Genomic DNA, 22335 nt, shown 5'->3' with positions numbered 1-22335 from the left:
ACAAAAATCATACATGTACCACAAATTGCTATTTAGAATAATAATCCTACATAGGTCACAAACAAGCACATATATAATCCGCAGGTTTCCTTGTCAATCTAGATATTCTAGATCTCGTCTTCCTATAATTACGCGCAATACCTAAGCCCTAACTTGATGAATATGAATGTGCATAATTGGCTGGATCGATTACGCGGAAGGTACTCTGGTTATGATGTATTGACGAGTATATGAAGCGAGGACGTTTGGTTTCAGTGGAAAAGTGTCGCTAACTTGATGTGATAATATGGCAATGTACAAGTACCAACATTCATGGATATTACTTTCTAACTACTAATGTGGTAAAAATATTTTCAAATAAATACTCCTACTTTACCGCTTGCCTTACGGCTCATTTAGACGGCGTGCGACCTTGCTGACAATTGAGCTTATAGACAAAATCAAAAACTGCAATGTAATGAAAGTCGCATGCAAGTTCTCGTACCGTGTAAATGGGCCTTTAAAGACGTTTTAATCGTATAAAGATACAACTATGCAAATACTACTCGAGTACTTCGATACACACTACTTACAGGTTTTTCATTTAGGCATACTAGAACAAGATGAATCATAAGGACCAGCATGTCATAATAAAATATTAGATAAATTCCTTGCCAGCTTACAAAAGCTATAAATAATGTTTAAAACGCCAAATTGAATTGGAAATCTCAAAGATAATGTCATATAAATCGTATTTAGTTTAAATAATACAGTAACATTTGAAAATACATAATATAAATGTAAGTATCTACCGAGTGGGACGTGAGGACATCGTAAATATTACCCTGTTAAGAGGCTACAGGAGCTACAATTTGAAAATCTTTTTTATTTTTTTTTAATTAAAAAAAAACAGTTTAATAACTGTTTATTTCAAATTAGTAATATTACAGTATCTTAAACCTAGTAGTAATTAAAATAAACTTTTGTGTCCCACTACGGGACTAAGACATCCCGTTTCTACCGCTACTCATCACGATTTAGGCTGCTCCGGCAAATTGCTGCAAAATGCGTTGAGATCTTCGCGCCATTTCTTTTTTGGTCTGAATCTGTCCCGGTTAATTGGTAGTTTAATATTCGATAAATATTAAAGAACAACTGCGCGAAAATGTCTCATACTCGTAACGTAGTTTTATGAGTACTCGACTGTGACTCCGTCCTCCTGCTAAACTTGTCGAATCGTTTTGTATTTTGGCAAATTATTGTCAGTCTTGAATACTGCTGCGCCATTCTGGTCCATGTCAGAACGAAGCAACACAGTTCGAATAAGTTCTGAAAAAATAGTATATTCTCTTCAAAAATTACAAAGGGATCAGTTTATATTATAAAGAAATGGCCGCTCCTCTCGCCTCTTAATGCAACATGTTGTAACAGCCCTAGATATGACAACTTGAAATGTTGTAAGTAAATAAATATATACACCGATAATCACTCGTCGTATTTATGGTAGTGGTTTACATGTCACACGGTGTCACTGCGCAGACCAAGGGCACTTCCTAAAAGAAATGGAATTATTTAAAATTGCAAACGGGACTTAATCGCGTATTTACTATGTTTTAAACACTATGTTTTAAACACTAACCTCCGACGTTTCAAGGACGGCATTGTCCCCGTGGTCTCTGAGCAGAGCGTGGACGAGCAGACCACGGGGACAATGCCGTCCTTGAAACGTCGGAGGTTAGTATTTAAAACATAGTAAATACGCGATTAAGTCCCGTTTGCAATTTTAAATATGTGTAAAAATCGTGAAAGTTTGAATCAGAAATGGAATTAATATAATTCTTCTAGTTATTTTTATCATATAGTCCATATTTGATCAAAAATTAGAGGCGTTATCATTACCAGGCGCATAATGAAGAGCACAACTACGGCAATTTGGGGACTTAATATAAATTAATATACATTTCGCAAACTTGTAAATTTAATAATAAATTATAATTATACTACAAGTTATAAGCACTAACTCATCTTAAGTCATGATAAGGGCGTTTTCTAAAAATGTCATACATAAAATAACAAACATTTTCCTCTGAAACTTCTGACGCAATTTAATGATTGATACCTCTCTTTTGTTTTAGTTAAGGGGTTAAGTTGTTACAAACACGATTCCTTATATTTTCCCACCAAAATACACTTAAGTAGTTAGGTAAATAGCAAGTACGACATATCCATTTCATTTCATTCAATCCATTTTTTGTTAAATTTATTGAAACAATGAAGGTAACTACTTCAAAATTTCGCTGAATGGCAATTTAATAACTACTTTATGCACGTATATTGAAAAGTGGTTCTATTTAAAACACTATTTAAATAAGTTAATATTCTTTCATAAACGAATTCAAAAGGACAAGTCTATTAGCATATTTCAACACGACACCTGAAACTTCAATCGATTGTGGCCGAAAAGGATATATAACGACAATCGAATCGAATCGACGGCGCAGGCGCGGGCGTGGTCGCCGGCCGCTCTCCTTGACTCCGGCGTCAAGCATCGCATGATCTCTGTGGAGCACAGCGATGCAACGCTCTTGATACTTTACTCTACTTTTGGCCTTTTTTAAGTACCTCGGTGGAGTCGGTGGTCGTAAGAAAATTTACAACTGGTTCGACGATATGCGAGCATCGTCTTACACAAGGGGAACTATGCCAATCTGTTTCCTATAATGGACATAATTATAGTATAGTTATACACCGTGTTTCCGGTATCACTCAAAACCTCAGACACCCCAACTGATTTTTATTTTTTTAAACGTATCTACAATGTTCATTTTTTAATCTGATGATTATTATTATTTTTAATTGAATTTTTAATTTTCTGTGCAGCTCTACTCGGCTTTTAACTCTACACTCAATAAAATAATTGCTAGCTACCATCATAAATCTTCAAACTGTTTAATTGTGTATGTTACTGCAACGACATAAGGTTTACCAATAGACAGCTATGTCACTGTAAAGCACTTTAACCTGTGTCACAGTAAACTTCAAATTGGACAGGTGACGCAGTAAGCAAATTTAAACCTAACATTCAAAATGACAAGGTTGTAATTAGGTACGAGTTCAATTTGTTATGACTTATGATAAACTTTAAAATTAAACTGACGCACAACGTCTATCTCGTAGCGGAAAAAATAATCGTACAAGTAACCAGCCAGCATTAATACCCTTAAATACTGAAAAAGGTATACAACCTCTAACAATATGATATGCACAATGTTGTATTACGAATTTGTAGAATGGGCACGTAAACAATAACTAATAATACAAATTAAAACAAAAAATATTACCCCCATCAAGATATAGCTCAATCGATTCTACTCTCGATTCTGAACAAACAGTTTTCAGGTTTTTAGTGTTAAGTGAAACACGGTGTATAATATAACCGTATTGCCAGTACAATTAACGCCATCATTCCCCAGGAACAGGCTGGCTTCCGGCCCCACAGAAGTTGCTCAGACCAGGTCCTGGCTCTAACAACCCACATTGAATCAGGCTTCCAGAACAAGAAAAAATCCGCTGCGGTCTTCGTCGACTTAACGGCGGCGTACGACACTGTCTGGCGCCAGGGCCTCTTATTCAAGCTTCTGAAGATCGTTCCCTGCATTAAGATTTACAGGCTCTTGGAAAATGCACTCAGTAACAGGCCATTTCAGGTCCATCTGGGTGAGACTAGCAGCTCAGTGAGAATGTTGAACAACGGTCTCCCCAAGGATCTGTCCTAGCACCACTTTTGTTTAATGTGTACATCCACGACCTGCCTAGTACCACCTCGCAGAAATTTGCTTATGCCGATGATCTTGCTCTCGTGGTCCAAGAACACAGCAAGTTGCCTGCAGAAATCACACTGGAAAGGGACCTGGGCGTACTGAGTGACTACTTTTCCCGCTGGCGCCTGTGCCCTAGTACTTCAAAGACCGAGGTATCTTGGTTCCACCTGTGCAACAAACTGGCAACCCAAGAGCTTAGAGTCAAATTCAGGGGCAATTTGCTCCGCCATAACTTCTTCCCTAAGTATCTTGGAGTCACCCTGGATAGAAGCCTGAATTTCAAGGAACACCTGACCAGCCTCTCTGCGAAGCTCAATACCCGGAACAGCATCATTCAGAAGCTTACTGGAACTTCCTGGGGTGCTAACGCAGCAACACTTCGGACAACCGCGCTATCCCTGGTCTACTCCTCTGCAGAGTACTGCTCAGCGGTGTGGCTAAACAGCATCCATACTTCCGCGGTTGACGCCCAGCTCAACCACACCATGCGACTCATTAGCGGCTGCCTAAAACCAACTCCCACACACTGGCTGCCGGTGTTAAGCCACATTTTACCCCCAAACTCCCGCCGAGAAAAGTGCCTCCTTCGTGAAATCGCCAAGATTCAAGCAGACACAGGTTTACCCATCCACCGAGACCTCGACGCGCTAAAGGATCTCAGACTGAAGTCTCGACTACCCCCCGCAATTAAATTCCACGAAAGTGGGCCACAAGTAAGACCCTTAGAGGCATGGACAATGGACTGGGTAGCCAGAGCTCTACCTACGGAGCTGTTCGAGTTCGATACTGGGGTCCGACCGGTGGGATTTAGGGAACCTCGACAGGTTTGGTGTCGGCTGAACCGGATCAGGACAGGCATCGGAAACTGCGCGTCTCTGTGGTGCAGATGGGGATGGCGTGAGTCTGCGGAGTGCCAGTGTGGCCACCCAGATCAGACGGTGCACCACATAGTCTTCGAGTGCCCCATCACCAAGTTTAGCGGAGAAATGGCTGATCTCAAGACACTTTCGACAAATGCCGTTGAATATCTTAAATCTAGTATTTTAAAAATTTAAGTAGAGAACTATCTGTAAGCCATACGATAAATAAAATGCTGAAGTTAAAGGAATTCAATAAAAACACCGTGTATATGTATTACTTAGTTATCGTGCAATACGCTCATACTTGTAGGAGCGAGGCAATTAATATCTAGGTACAGTTAAATATATTTCTGTTTAATGTGGTAACTCGTTAAGTATCACGCATAACATCGTGTTATAGCCGCGGTGAATGTGACTCGCTCAGTGGACGAGCGCTGTGTACGCTCTTATAGCTCCAAAAATAAGGTTGTGTCACATTTTTAAAGACACAGACGGTTCGAACGCGATAAAATATCATTATTTTATCTTTTTGGAAAAAGGTAAAACAATGCTATTTTATCGCGTTCGACACGGTGTGACTTTAAAAATGTGAAATAGACATGACAATTTAAAGTGTTATAAGATTGTGTCAAATCTTTTTGTGGCTGTAGTAGGTATATTAATCGTAAAGTATCACGACTTGCAGAGCGCGCTACAGCCGCGGTGAATGTGGTTCGGTGGACGGGCGCAGTGATAACACGCCGTTATCACGCCGCCTCCTACAATGAAACCCTGCTGCGGTATTACACACAGCACCATGTAGGAGTAAACTTAAGCTAGATTTAGGGACTATATTCAACTGGATGTTATAGAAAGTGTCCTTTTGTGTGTAGGTTTGCATGTTGCAATATTCACCTAAGAGGAAACAGTGTATGTTTATATCACTTAAGTTCTAGGCACCTACTCGGAGCATTTTATCCGAAAATAACTCGTGATAGTTTAATTAATAAATTCAGAAGATTTGTTTCATGACTTTTGCAAAAAGTATCGTTTACGTATACTTTACCACGGCTTATAGTTAAAGAATGAAATATGTATTTAAAATTTAGTTTAGGACCCACTTTTTAGTTTTACGTGAAGTCTTTCTGTTGGTATGTATTTAGCTTCAGTTACCATAGTTTAAAATCCGTTGAATTTTGGTTATTCAGTTTCGTTTAGCTCTATTTCGTGAGATTCCATGTTATTTTAGTAATATTATTTAGTCAAAATTGTCAATTTATTGTTATTGCATGTCAACTAATAATATAACTCCCAACTTGTTTACATGACATGTTTTTGTTGCCGCATGAGTGACTTCGTATGAAGGTATTATCTGATTCTCGATGCAACATTGACCTTGGAAGTAAATTGAAAACTAATACTGATGTCGGACATGCCTGGCATCCGATACTTATTTACCTACTTACGGCCCTGACCATCGAGCTCGTCACTTTTGTTACATAAGTACTCATATTATCTACAAATGACTTATTTATAAACCTGTAATTATCTTCGCATAACATCGCATACTCCTGAACTATTTTTTGCTCACCTTTTTGCTACTACTTTGTCAAGCTATAAGTACCTTTTCATGTCCTGTTATCCGCATACGATATGCGGTTTATTAACATTTATTATATATTAGTTACAGTCATTAAGAATAATTACAAAACCATAGAGTAATCATAATATGCGACCTTGAGGCTGAATGTGAAATATATTGCCTATTCTGCCTTATCAGTTATTGACTAATGGTCAATATTGCGCGCTTTGACACGCAGCGATGACAAATATCCGCGACTGCTTCGCAGTAAACTTACATTAATTATTAAACCAGAACGGCTCCTGAACGTTACGGATCTGCAGACGTCGGTACCTTTCCGGTAAACCCAGCCGGATTGAATTACACCCGAGAACATTAATTAAACAATGATTAATAGTTAATTTATTAACTTAACCATAAATATATTGACAGCGGCTTTTAAACGCGCCCACGCATAAAGAGCGCGACAAAAAACTCCCGCACTTACGCGAATTTATAATATCTTTACAAATGAGGCGTACGAAGAATTACTGCTTTTAAAAGTGCATTACGCTGATAAAAATTACGATGCCAGCTTTAATGAAGGATTCTTTCACAATTCGAGTAAAATCGCTGCAGTAATGCACACTATAGTTGCAAGACACTCTAAATGCATCCATATTTGTTCATAGCGAGCAAAAACCGCGGATCATTTTCATCTCAGACCAAAACAATTAGTATAAAGCGGCTGTTACTTTTCCGAGTTTCAGAGGGAGGCGGCATCGCTTCGGCGAACGAAATTAAGCTATAAAACTTAACGATACGATCTCGCCAAAATTTTTGGCCGCTACACATAAATTATCATATTATAATTATTTGGTACGAAAAGAAAAGCCGTTGAAGGGACGCGGCGCGGGTCGCGAAACTGGCGAATTCAAGCTGTCAAAATACTGGACCTGTTGCGCTTATTGTGGTGGTAATGATTATTATTTTTGACTTTAATTTCGGCGCAGCGGCGGCCGGTTGACCTTTTCACTCACGATACTTATTTTGCTTTTATTTCAGATGCGGTTATCATCAAACGTCGATCGGAGCGAGCTGGCGCGAGCGAGGCTGCTACGTCCGCTCTCTAAGGTCTCGAGCGGCCACGCCTAGCTTAATTGGCTGGAGCGATGCCTGCAGCTTTATTATATTATGCGCTACCGTGCCTTAGAGCACTGCGAGTTACTAATTTGCGATAATTATACGATAGGCTCGGAATAGGCTCTGTATTACGGACGCGATACGATTGGTTGATATCGAGAGTTTTCAATTTACAGGGCCGCGTGGTTGCTCCCCGGTGCTCGAGTCGATGATTACTGAGCATGTGCAGTGGCGCAGCTAAGTGTTAGTTTTCATTAATTACCTTTCTATTCGATATAGATAGATACACTGAACATATAAGGGTTGCAGCTATATTAATTTGAATATTTTTTTTACATACAGTTTTCTACAGTAATTTGTTTTGTTTCCTACTATAACAATAAACGAATAGAAGTAGTGTGGATTTTGACGAAGATCACACATCACCTATTCAAAAACTGCTTTGCGTTTCTAAGTAAGGTTTTTAGACCAGGGTTGCAAATTTGTTGCTTGGGGTACCTTAGGAAGAAATTCTATATGTATGTCCGGATGTTCACGTCGGTGGCAAACAGATATAACGTCCAAACAGCTGCTATGGAAGGCGGTCACCGTACCCTATGGACGCCTTTCTATCATTTCGAATTTTGCACATGGATATGGACCCATCTCGGTACTGATTATTATGGAGTTGTTTACAAATCACTATTCTAATGTAATGTAATAATTTTGATTAGATTTTTATTTCTTAATTACCGCCTCCAATTCTCTACTTCACATGGTAGCTCCATGTTACGCGACCGATACTATCGGCCGCAACTTGATTGACGTGCTTTAATGATTTTGATGCGTTACTATAATTCATACAAGACAAAATGTAAAAAACTCGTCTATCCCCATCCACCGCTAACTACTGGTAAAATTTCTGTTTGCGTAATCAATAACCGACAATGAGTTACAAATTGAAATGGTTTCTCTTTCGAGAATCGAATGAGTGTCGTAAGTAGAGCATATACGCGTAAAGTTCAGCAATAACTAGCCTTTAAAATGCTCTGATTTATGCAGTCAATCAGCGTATTTATGAAAGTTGCAGTTAAAGTTCACAGTTGACTCTCGTAAGATCTAGATCAATTAAGTCAGAAATTACATTTAATTATTGATTCAACTATTTTATTCCTTATAATTCAGAATAATAATTTTATATCGTATTTTTTAACCCCATAATAGATAAGAGCACTGAAACTTGAGCACTTTCATATGCTCTGCCTACCCTTTTGGGAAACTTTAGCTTGTGTAGGTTATGTATGATGTGTATATTGCGTTTGTACTTTTGTAATACTCAGGTAACGAATACATTAACGTTTTCAGTATTTACTATAGCCTACCGTTTTGGTTTTTCTTTTTTTTGACATCTTATACTGGGAAATTTTAAAACATGAATTTTTTAACTTCCACCGCGAAATGTCATTTCAGAACACAATATATCATTCCAGTTCGCTAATCGGTAAATCACCAAAGGAAAACATCGTGACCGGTAAAATTGACAACGTTTCAAACTTTCAATGTCCCTAATAAGGAGATATACGCTTGTAGATCACATAAATAATTTTTTTGATTTTTTTCCGTAATTTTAGTATAAAAAATCTTAAAAATAGTTTAAAGCGAAGTGACGTCAAATAGCTGATTTAGAGCTGCCAAATATTCCAGTTGGGATGTCACTTAAGTTTGATAGTGACACTTATCACAGTTCGTAGCAAAGATGAAAAATTTCATGATACTGGGAAGTCATTCACTATAACAGTGACACTTGACAGTCATACCGGACTGTTTGAGCTGACATTAAAACTATTTTTTTTAGATGATTTTGTCGTTTTCTTTATCGTATGAAATACAATGCGTCACCGTGTATTGATTTGTAACTTGCACTTTCTGCTCGACGTATATAATTTTCATTAAAATAGCAGTTTTAAAAATCAAAAAAGTGTATCTTTTAGTATTATTCTTTCAACCAAACAATAAAAAGTAGTACAAAAATATGAAATGTTGTCAATTAAGACATTCCGATTAACATCAGTAAATACCCGGCTCATAAATAACTGTGAGAAGTTTTGAGATGTGGTGGTGAATTTACGTGTTATTAAAAGTTGAGATGGGAAAAGACACTACATCTCAAGTTTTTCCTTTCCCGTCTCATCTTTTAAGACGCTGCAGGAGCGAAAATGCTAAAATGGAAAGGAGCCCCCCCCTTTAAATTTGGGAATTCTAGTTCAATATACTAATGTTATTAACTAGATTTATCGAAAAAAAATTGTCCATTAAGAACAACTCAATTAAAAGATATTGCGAAAAAATCTTTAAAATCAAGGTTCCGCTCTCAACTGATTCCTCCTTCAAAACTTAATCAATCGGAACGAAATTTGAGAATCTGAATAACAATGAAATAATCTGTGTCGGATCGTTTAGTTTTTTTGGCTAATTGTTACCAAACTTGAGTATCACACCTTTTTTTGCGCTATAATGAAAAAGGCCGTTTTTGGAAATTATTGATTGGCTCTAGCGTCTTGAAAAATAAAAATATCAAAAAAATCAAAACGGTCCGACACAGATAAAAATAATAATAATCAAAAATCATTGCTCTATCTTCAAAAAACAGGGAGGAAATAGTCGAGAGCGTTTTTATGGAGAATTGATCCCTCCTGTATCGTCTTAATAAGAGTGAATACGTAAATTCACCACCATCCAATTGTAGTGTGACTGTGTGTGTGTTCTTGAGGCTGAGGCGTAGGGTGAGAGCCGGCGTAGCCTTATTTGACATTCATATGCGCATTGTAATATGCTTACTTGAAAATTAAATATGTGAGTGTGTTTAGTAAAACGTCCCACTTTGTCGGTTACCATTAAGGCGAGATTTATTTACTTGTATCTTTTATGAATAAACTGATAAAGCGGCTTTATAGCAATCGACAAAGTGGGACGTTTTCCCGTGCACACTCACATATCATTTTCTGTTATACCTACATCCAAGTCATTTTCATAGTGAATAGGTAATGCTGCATTTTGTTGGTGACATAAAGAACCTAAATAACTTTTCAAGCATTTTTATTTTTACTTCTTCAACCTACAGGTAGTTCCAGATTTCGGCTACATATCAGGGATTGCTTACTGACTCAATTTTCTCTACTTTTGCCTAGTTTTCAACATTCTTAATGTTACATTTCTGACATCGCTGAAGTCTTACTAACAAACTATGGTATGGTTTTGTACCTACATTAATCTGAAATGGAGACTTTGTTTGTTTATTCCGAGGTATTGGAGTTAAGGATTAGCGTTGTATATATCGGACATTTTCACCAGTTCAATGTATTTAATTACTAGCTTTTGCCCGCGGCTCCGCTCGCGTTAAATTCGAAAATTGGCGCATGCTCCATACAAACATCCACCTCTAAATTTTATGGAACTGGGGGGGGTTAGAAAGAGACAAAAAGTAGTCTATGTCACTATCCATCCCTTCTACTATTTCCACTTAAGACGCTACGGGAGCGAAAATGATAAAATGGAAAGGATTCCCCCTTTCAATCCGCTCTCGACTGTTTCCTCCTTCAAAACTTATTTAAACGGAACGAATTTGAGAATCTGAATAACAATTAAATAATCTGTGTCGGACCGTTTAGATTTTTTGGCTAATTGTTACCGATCTTGAGTATCACACCTTTTTTGAGCCATATTGAAAAAGGACGTTTTTTAGACATTTTTGATTGGCTCTAGCGTCTTTTAAAATAAAAATAGCAAAAATATCAAAACAGTCCGACACAGATAAATAATAATAATAATCTGTGTTGAAAAAATCATTGCTCTATCTTCAAAAACCAGGAAGGAAATAGTCGAGAGCGTTTGTATGGAGAATTGACCTGTATCATATCGTCTTAAAAAAATCACGTCAATTCGTCGCTCCGTTTTGCCGTGAAAGACGGACAAACAAACAGACACACACACACTTTCCCATTTATAATATTAGTATGGATACTGAAATGCCAATAACACAGACGAGAATGTAGAAAAAAATATTTTAATTATACGATTCAGTGGTAATAATTCCTTTAATTTGTTTAAATAATCTGTAATACGTGTACCCCGGTGGCAAATATGACACGACAGGTATTAAGTCGACACTATGTAGCGTATATTTTGACTTTAATTTTAGTATAATTTGGCCAAATTAAATTTGACATTTCAACTTTTAATCGACTCTCAATGTGAATGTGGACTACTTGTCTTTAATTTCAACGTACAAGTGTTAAGTTTAAATCTATTTCCACATTTTTTTTTGACATTTTCTTAAATCTGCTCATGTTTCGATATAGAACCTAACGGGCAAACATAGTCACACACAAGGATACTATTTTTACTATCGCAGACGTGATAATATTAATATGGTCTATTATAGACCATATTAATATTATCATATTAATGTAAATTTGATAAGTAGTTTTATCAAATTTACATTTCAAGCATGAAAATGCTTTATTTTTATTCAAGGTTTAGGATATCTCGCAAAACATTATTCCTCTAAACAACGTATAAAATAATATTGCATAAATAACTAATCGCTTGAATATTTATACTTATATACTTACACGACTGCTTATATTTGTATACTACTTTATTTTGTACTTAGTTGTGTAACATGTATCTAAAATAAATAAAAATATTATGAATACCAACTATCACTCCGCTCGGGACGTCAAAATCCTTTCAGATGCTCGAAAATTCTAAAATAATAATTAAACAACTAAATAACGGTTTCAAGATATCATGTTATATTATATATATATATATATATATATATATATATATATATATATATATATATATATTTATATATATATATATATATATATATATATATATATATATATATATATATATATATATATATATATATATATATATATATATATATATATATATATATATATATATAGGACATTCTTACACAGATTGACTGAGGCCCACGGTAAGCTCAGAAGGCTTGTGCTGTGGGTACTCAGACAACGATATATAATATATAAATACTTATATACATAAAACATCCATGACTCAGGAACAAATATCTGTGCTCATCACACTAATAAATGCCCTTACCGGGATTCGAACCCGGGACCGCGGCGCAATGCAGGGTCATACCGACTGCGCCAGACCGGTCGTCAAATCCGTTATGATAATAAATAATTACGAGTATGAAAAGATTATTTTAAAATAAAATCGTTTAATCATTATACATCTCTCCCCGATAAAATTAACAATCGGGTAGCATTGCCCGAAGCTGACGACCCATACAAGTAACAACATAATTCGCAGTATCCGCGTCGTGGTAAGACACGGACCCTTGATTTTTCGATATAAATGCTTAATTTCTCACTTAACTTGGATCGAAGCAGAAAACGACATCGTCATTAACATGTGATCATGGGGCTTATTATTTTAAAATGGGTGTTTTTGTTATTTTTCCAAAGAAGGGAGAATTTAAAAAGAGCATTCGCTTCCCTTTTTGATTATTTTATTAAAACACCAATAAACAGTAAAGAGTGAAAAGATAGTTTTAATATACCAAGAATTTGTTTTTCATGATATTAAGTCAGAACCAAAAATATTTATAAAATAAAGCTGAATTTATCATATAAGGCAAACTATTGGTAAATTAAGGTCAATACCTATCAAAGCAATAACATACATTAAAACTTTTTAGCTTAAGTCTCATCTTCGTACTATATTAAGTCCCTTGCATTACTATTGTGCACAGATTCTGAAGGGTCAAAGTAATGTTTCAATATTTCATTAATTAACGACATTAATGTTGTTCATTTTCTTTCATTAAATAGTGCAAATTTTAAAAACGAGATTAAAACATAAACTTAACATTTCACACCGATAACAACAAAATTATATACCAACACAGTTTACTTTTGTTTACAGTAACCAAAAAACCGTCTGACATTTAAAAATCTTTCACCAAAAAAAGCGGTCTAGATCGGCAACCTGTCTCGCACTGATTCGAGTAATTGTGACGATATGTCAGGGCAAAAGCACGGCGTTGTAAGGTCACCTGTAATGAAGACTCTTTGTGGATTTTAACATAATCACTATGGTAATTTAATCCGAACCCAATTTTTATAATCAGGCTACAATTAATTTAATTTAGCTAGGACCTTATAATTATAGTGCGGACGGTCAAATAATTGCAACTAGGCATGCATGGTGGTCTACTCATCTGCATATAAAAAAACTAATTATGATACTGATATGGCTACAGTAGGAGCATAACTTAATGATAAATAAATGTATAAAAACTATACACTTTGACAGGTAAAACCCATTTTCTCAAGATGTCATACTGTATGTATATTTTAAAAGTAGGTAAGTAACACAATAATGATGCATTTAGACCAGCCAAATAACTTGTTTGTTAAAAGTTTCACACGGTCCGTGCGTCTTGCTACGAACAAACTACTTGTACTCGTATCCTACGACCGCAATGCACGCGAAAATCATACCAATATGACATAATTCCGATATAACACAACATTTAAATGGTTTTTAGGTAATTCAAGAGTACACATTGTTTAATATTCATGCCGGAATATACACAACAATGTATAATCATGTCTATTTCTAATTGAAAGTGCCTTATGAACTTAAGAATCGTAATCTTATAATATGTTCACTACCAAATTTTATACTTAATATTATATTAACTATCCCTTAACAGTTTTTTGCACCGCAGAACTCCGTACAATGTTCTTAAATTCTTACGAAAAATGATTAAATCTCCTCCTTTTTATTGCATTTTAATAAGGTCCGCACGGCACGGCCGCAGGTCTTTTTAAGAAGTTTTAATGTTTTATTTGGTTAACGCAAAAATGACTAATATTCTCCACCCGGATAAATTTATTGATATCAGATAAGTTATCTCCCAAAATATGAGGGTTAAATTTACGAAGAAATCGCTATTGAATAGTGAAATCAGTGAATCTGCATGATTACGTTTTATTAAAATGTTTTGCGCAATTTATATTAAGTAGTTTTTGTTCTTTTCTTTCATATATATAAACCATTTATTCGCCATTAGGAACTTGTTACTGATTTATTTAAGTGTCATAAAAAAGGTCTGATTTCGTAATTTTAATTAAGTATTTATGACAGAATACTGAGCACTTAACTAGGTACAAGCGCTATACAATAGACATCAACGCATACTGGATATTTTAACCAACTATTTTGATACAGCAGGGTTAGCACATGATTGCCGCGAGAGTATGTCACCGCGAGATAGACTACCCGTCCTTATGTCATTAATACAATTAGACAAAGAAGTGTCATCTATCTCGCGGCGACATACCTACTCTTGCGGCAATCATGTGCTAGGCCTCCTACTGGAATACCAAATGAATCTTCATGATTTTTTTTTAATATTTTAAACGTATGTCGCATTATTTACATAAACATTTCAAACTAAGTTATAAATCCACATCCGGGGTCCCGAACCACGAGATTACGTCAGGTGTTAATTTAAATATAGGTCTTCCGGAGAGCCTGGACAAGCATGCTAAGGGCAACTTACGCCAAATACGAGCTCCGTCGTATTACGATACGTCAAATAGATACATAAAGATTGAACTATGGCAAACAAAAGCTATCGGCTGCATTGAAACAATACTACAAATATGTCATAGATACAAAACCTATCTATTAGTGCTCAAATCAATTTTACGATACCTACAATTATTAGCTCGGGATACGATATTTCTCAGATTTATTTGGGTCTAAATTGTCAAAATGATGGTTCTTCATACGAAAACTTAGGGATGATAAAGACGGCAACAGCAATACAGTTCCCTTAAAGTCCCATATAGTTAGACTGTATCGGCCCTAAAGTTCAAGTAGAGCTTTAAGGCTGCGCTGCACTGGACGCACGCTCAGCGCGGCGTCGCAGGCGCGACTGCGCTCGCTATCGTTCAACCTCAGTCCCGTTAGAGCGAGACCCCTCGTGCGAGCAGCGCGACCGCCCCGTGCGAGCCATCCGGAAGCCTCGCTGAAACTGGACCGTTTTCTTTTCTTGTTATTATTGAGATCGACTCTCAACCTCAAGTTTCTGTTGTCGGCTGATAACGCGATGCGGCGGCACGGAGCGCACGTGCGCTGCGGCTCTTACGAATAACTCTTAAAGTTTAAAGTGTGCGGTTGACTTTAACGCGTGTTTTTTTTATTAACGTTCTAGTGCTGTGTGAAGGATTGCTTTTGTGAACAAGGATATTTTTATTGACATTTATAAGTGCGAAATTTTGGCTTGAAATAAGCTCAGGATACGATCGTGTGGGTCTCCGTTGTACGAGGTACGTTTAGTGTCGTTAAAATTTGGTTGTTTTAATGACTACAATATTTTAAAGAAGAGGTTTATGGCAGAGAGGATTTTTAGTGCATCTTAAAAATTTTGAAGTATTGTGAATAATTTCAAGACTATAATAAAGGTTTGATTTACAACCCTTCCAAAACTTACGTAAATAAGTAATAAAATTTTGAATTGAAACATTATATATAAAAAAAATCATTTAATAATGTACAAACGTGGTCACAGAAAAAAGTTACAGTGTTTTAGTTTTAAAAGTTTTGAAAAGTTTTGTTTTACGTTCTCAGTAGTAAATAACTTTTTTCAGGAAAAATTACCAAAACAATTACGGAGAGCAAACTACATAATATTACTATTATTTTCACTGCGTAATATTTATCGTATTAAAAAAGGACCAGTAAAAAAAGTAGTTTAACTTGGCAATATAATGTTTACAATGAAATAAATAAATCAAATGAATAAATAAACCTAAAAGAAACTAAATGAATAAGATAAAACCAAATGAGAAAGATAAAACCAAAAATTTTGTTCTTTTTTATATTTGTATCTATATTTAAAATAAGAATGGTATTATACTTACATTTATAACAATGGTAATGGAAACGTCTGTAAATTAGTTATTAAAGATAAACATTAGCAAAAAATAACACACTCATAACGTAAAGATAGTCACGGTTTACATATATTCTTAAAAAAAAGAGTTACGTACTTTTGCAACACCCGTCGGTAAAATTTATCAAGTAGGTAGTTTAGCCTAACATAGTCTTCGCATCTCCACGGAAATGTAAACAAATGTGTTTTAATTCAAAATAAATTCTAAAAAAAAAGCCATGTCACAAACCGTTTCTATTCTTTTTTTGGTAACTGTTCATAGTTCAGTGAAGTAACTTTTCCTACTTAATTATTAGGTAGATACTTAACATGCATTTAAAGTTTTCTATTATCGTGATATTCTTTTAATTAAATTCGTATTTTAGTTTTTTTGTATAATACGTGTGTGTATTCGTGCTTGAGTATAATACAAACTTTATTTCAGTTAAATGTAAAAAAGCAAAATTTTTAATTATTATTTTATAACCTATGAATTATGAACTGAAATATATGTCATATTTACTAAACAAAATATGATATATTAATATACATACTTCAAACACCAATCGAAACATAATAATATGACCTAAAATTATCTGTTTCCAGAGTTGCACATCAATAAGACATAGATTAACCTTACCTGGCTAAATAGGTTAAAAAAAATATTAAAGTTTGTTTGATAACATAAAGAAAGACGAGAAAGTTAAGTTTATATGTGTTGTGTATGTACTCGGATTAGCATTTTTTTACACCGAATCAGAGAACACTATTACGTTATTTATTTGTAGAACACACGTAAAAAAATCACCTAAAGTAAGTCTACGTGTACAAAAAAGTAGCAACACATAATATGTACATATTGTGTGTACCGATGTACAATTGAAATGGGCCACATATGTATAGTAAAAGTTTCATTTTATTTTATAATTCTTTTAGGTAGGCAATATTTATTTTTATTGAAATATGATATAGTCTCATGTCACGGTAGGTGCTTAGTAGGTAAATACTATTTACTCACGTTAAAATGTATAAAATAAAAGGTATATAAATATTAAAACTTTAACAATACTATAATTGGTAATCTTTGAACAGTTTTAATAGGTATTCTACCAGAAGCCGTAAAACTTTGACATCGCATCGCTACGAAAAGCGAGACCTAACATAAACACGCTTGATACTTATTTTTAAAAAGCTAGCCTTTAAAAAAAAAGTTGTTTTCAAAGCGGTTCTGGAATATTATTTTTAATTTTCCGCAATCATATTTAGGTACTAATTATCCCATCCGACGCCATAATTTATAATTATGCTTACTAAGTACCTATTGTTGAAATTATATCTTGTACATATTACATAGACCTATATTATATATACATAGTTCAAATATATTTATCATTGCCATATAATACGAAAATTGTTTTTAATATACATGAAATAACTTAACACAAATTAAATCGTAACATTCCAAACATAAAGAATATCTAGATTCCAAACTGTCATTAAGTTAATCATTAATTACAATGAACAACATAATAAGTCGTCTCTTTAGCATTTGCATTTATATTAACTGATTTTATATCACAGGTTCTTGTTTAATGAATTTTAGTATGAAATATTCCATAGTACGTAGTAAAATATTTCATAGTAAAATTATAAGACTTTAGTCTTAAAATTTAATCAGGAATACGCTGTTAAAATTAATCAGTTTCCTCATATTTCCTCATATAAGAAGCGAAAATACATTTAATCTTACTATATTCGTTACCCCGGAGAACATCAATAATAAAGAGTTCTCCTCATTGTAAGCGAGCAAAAGTTTACCTCAAGGATCTCTAAAAAATATAACATTAAAAATGAAATATGAAGTTGTGAACGTGCTTATCAGAGTCGTCAACTGAAACGCCGTTGTCTTCTTAAGACGAGAGTGGAGAGGCTGCGCGAAATTTCTTTTCATACAAACTTCAAAGTCCTGATTTTCCTCTCTGGCCACATTACTTAAAATATTCGAACACAATTATTTAGATGCATATCGAACTCAAACCCCCTAACGGCGCTACTATTTTTTATTATATGCAAATACAAAATACAACCTTTATTACCAAAAACAGATACCTACCGTATAACATAAAAAGCAAGATGTATCCGTCAGTGACCAACAAGGCTAAGCTTATATGAGTTAGAAGCATTTAAATGAATGTATGAAATCTGTTTTTACTCCTAATTCTAATATTTATACAACAATCAGTTAAAATCAATTTAAAAATTAAAAAAGTCGGACATATCGGCATAGTTTTATTATGTATACCTAAATAAACTTCGAAATATATTAGAATACTATACATCATCTCAAAATCCAGAGGAGAAAACAAGAACTAAGTTTGTATGGAAAAAGCGATCATCCCCTTTCCTCTTTAGACTGTATAACGAGCATTATTCCATAAAGACGGACATAAACTCGTCCGCTTTATTCAACCGAACTATATCAACGCGATTTCACCGACTCCGTGCCTCGTAAAGGATAATGATTACGAACTGGCAAATAACCTTTATTAACTGGCTAAATATAGCAAATACATTTAAATACTGTATGCAAAAGTATTTTTTAACTTTTATATAATCAATGGAAGTGAACTTTTGAGTGACAAACAGAATGGGCAATATTATCAAATATGGAACACGAAATGCCGTAAGCAAATTTGATATAGTATGATGCTCCGATCAAGTTCCCCAAGTTTTGAAATCACATTTCTACAAGTGATAATTAACTACATAATGTAAATTTATTAATATTTTTTTCCTGAGCCACAGTTAAAATAAAGCTTATCTAACAAAAAATAACCTACATCAGTAAATATGGTGTAGACAGATGATTAAATTATGTACGTACTTCTATTAACCTATCCACGTTACATTTATTCCTGTCGTATTTTTACTAGGAGTTTTCTTTAACCCAACTACACTGCTTACTGTTGTCCAGTTGATTTATCTACTGATGACTGCCCAATTTTCTAAGAGGTATTACTAGAACAATACAGATCTGTCAGTGTCGTCGATTTATAACACTAACAGATCGGTATCAGTGATCTCTCAGAAGAATTCCTCAAATTGGATAGTGAGAATAACGTAAGCGCAAAATCAGTCCCATATGAAGTTACGCAGAAAGAAGGGAAGTGTCAAACTGCGAAAGAAAGTAGGTGTATAGTCCGTCGCAATCTCGGGCGCCCAAGTCAATCACGCTCGGTTTCGTCCAGCGAAAAAACCTGAAGCCATCAAACCGCTATGTCATCTTTGTTATTAAAAAATCAAACGTTTCGCTTTCACTGGTATTGTAGTACGCTGTGCGTTTTGGTACGCTCACGTTGCTGACCGTTTGTTGCGTATGGTCGCATCGCAGCCGGACTCTGTTAGGGTCGGGCGGATAACAATGCCACCGTTATACGCGGAAGCTCGTCTTAAAATAGTTAGCTCAAAAATTAATAGGTTCTTAAATATGTCAGTAATCGATTGCATTTTACTTACCTACTTTACAATACTTAAAAAATATGCTTAAAAATGAGCACTAGAAAATTTATTTTTCTTAAAGAAGCTTTTGAAATTAAGTTAACTCACTGAAGTCCGTGCATACGATTCTTAGGAACAATATTTTCGCCTAACGTCTAATAAAAATACAAAGAAAATATAATGACTACCCATAACTATTACAGACCCTTAAAATCTTATAGAATGGAACTATTTAGAAGACCGGAGACAACGTAAGCATATCGTTAGGTAACGGACAGACATGTCAGAATCTATATCGATCAGGTGCCGCGACAGCCTCTCCGCTTCCGGAACAAAAAAAGTTCGTTAATAAAAAAACGTATCACAGGCTTTATAATTGATTGTATTGATTTAATTTGTGGCTGTATTTCGCAGTTCTTTATTGCAGAGATTTTTACTTTGATATTGTAGTAAAATGCGCCGAATTTATTGAATCGTTTCCGAAGGCCTTCGACCTGGTTTTACGCAATTATTTTTATCTCACGACTGCCACATTTCGATCGTTTTTTAATGTTGTAACTAAGCGGAACTGTATGACACAGAGATAAGAACATGTTTATTAAAATATCTGCAAATTAATAAACATTTCTCACTGTTATAAGAAAGGAATGAAGTTCTGCTTTCAGTGTTCCATTTACCTTTACGCAGGTTTATCATCTGATATTTACAAGACACCTAATTATATAGTTAAATTTATAACTATATGGATTTTAAATTGTTTCCAGGGCAATCAATTATAATGACAGATTATTTGATTTTTACGGGTGTCCCAAATTTTGATATCGCATGACAAAAAAAGTTATTGAAAATTTTAGCCTTTTAAGTTTGTATTTGTAATATCTCAATTTGCGTAAAAAAAAAATTTATAGCCAGTCCAATACAAAATAAATTTCGCCATGTTTTCGCCGTTCTCTTCTTCAATTTCCGAAAAATTCTGAAGCTGCTGGCTTCTAAAGGCGTTGGATTTTTTTCCTCCGTACCATGACGTTCATTTGAGTTTATAAATTATTAAAAGACTTTTTTATGGCCAGCGTGTCTGAAGTCACGTGCAAAGTTTTAATTATTTATTAAGTACAGTTCAACAAGAACGTAAGAAGGTACAGCCATTAAATAAATCATTGTTTAGAACGTAACAATTGTCGCATTCGTGGGCGTACCTAACGGGGGGTTTCAAAACGAGCCGGGCTCGCATTTGCATCAAATTGCCGCCATTGACTAATTATTCTAGCTTTCGCGACCTCTTCCTGGTGTTTAACATGGCGTTTAGATGCCTCGCGCCTTACTAATGATAATGGATCTTCCATAACGTTCGCTAGAGAGAGTAAGGATGCGTATGTACTTGACAGAGTTAAACCAAACAAGACAACGGACGTCAAGCGCTTCTATCTTCCGAAAGCGGCCCCCAATCTGTCAACACTGGTCCACCTGCCATCATCTGTCTGGCAACGTGTTCCGCCCAATTCCTTTTAAGCTTGGAAATGACATCACCTATATGCGTACAGAAATACTTCTATCTCCTATGTATCTCCAAACAAATTTTTCAAGAGGTAGAAGTTATATTACGGGGAATTAAAAACGAACGTAGCTGAAGTCGGTTAGTAAAAGAAAATTAAAAAATCCTAAAATCATTTTACACCGGTCAAATCTTACATGAAAATCGGCTAAAAAAACAAAGTGTGATGTAAAGCTGGATTTTTGGTATGTTATTTGGAGTCCTTGGGGGAATGTAAGACTATGTTTTGCAAGCAAAAAAAAAGTGTGCTAACTTCGTAATTTAAAAAAAAAAGTAAAAAAATCGGACTTTTTTTGGTTTTTATTTTTTTATTAAAAAACTATGCGTTTTTGGTCAAAAGTTGCTTTATAATGTTGAAAGCGCATTAAATTTCAAACAGTTTGACATCTTTTTTATCAATGTCAGTCAAATAGTTTTCGAGATATGAAGCGTCAAAAAAGGTTAATTTTTGACGCATTTATAAAATGTAGCGTTTTGCCAATATTTTTGGACAAATATCTGCAAAATACTTCATGATACGATATATATTGCAATACAACATTGTATAAATTTATTTTGCTTTAGTTTTAGTGCAAGTAAAAGTCAGTAAGAAGAATAGTTACTTTGGTAAACAAAAAAAAAATCTATAAATAGAGAAGCCAAGAGTCTGGTAGATTGGTTAAGGTATTAGTTTACGCTAAAAGTTTTAGGTTGAAAGTGTTATCTATTCGATCTTACTTTCTTTGATATCCGTTTATCTGATAAAATTGTCTAAGCTAACTTTGCATCGATTTGACTATTACTAATGAAGAAATAAAATACAGTAAAATTTTGAAGTTTAGTAAATTAATTTAATTTAATTTAATTTATTTATTATATCAGACAACAAAGGGCCCATAATGGTTAGTACTTATACATTATTGGATATTTTAAAAACTACCTGTTAGTATAACATAAACAAAAAGTCGACACAATAATACAACAATAAAACA

General features: G+C 34.7%; 1 protein-coding gene across 1 annotated transcript in view; it reads left to right on the top strand.

Annotated features, from left to right (window-relative positions):
- Positions 1 to 15499: 15499 nt before the first annotated feature.
- The window catches only part of LOC125231424 (transcription factor hamlet-like), a 126553-nt gene continuing 119717 nt past the window's right edge, over positions 15500 to 22335 (top strand). The window contains exon 1 of the mRNA XM_048136878.1: positions 15500 to 15709. The gene's annotated coding sequence lies outside the window, so the exon portion shown is untranslated. The remainder of the gene's footprint in view (positions 15710 to 22335) is intronic.

Source organism: Leguminivora glycinivorella, chromosome 11 (assembly GCF_023078275.1).
Source record: "Leguminivora glycinivorella isolate SPB_JAAS2020 chromosome 11, LegGlyc_1.1, whole genome shotgun sequence".
NCBI classification, from domain to species: Eukaryota; Metazoa; Arthropoda; class Insecta; order Lepidoptera; family Tortricidae; genus Leguminivora; species Leguminivora glycinivorella.
This window is presented reverse-complemented; position numbering and strand designations above follow the sequence as displayed.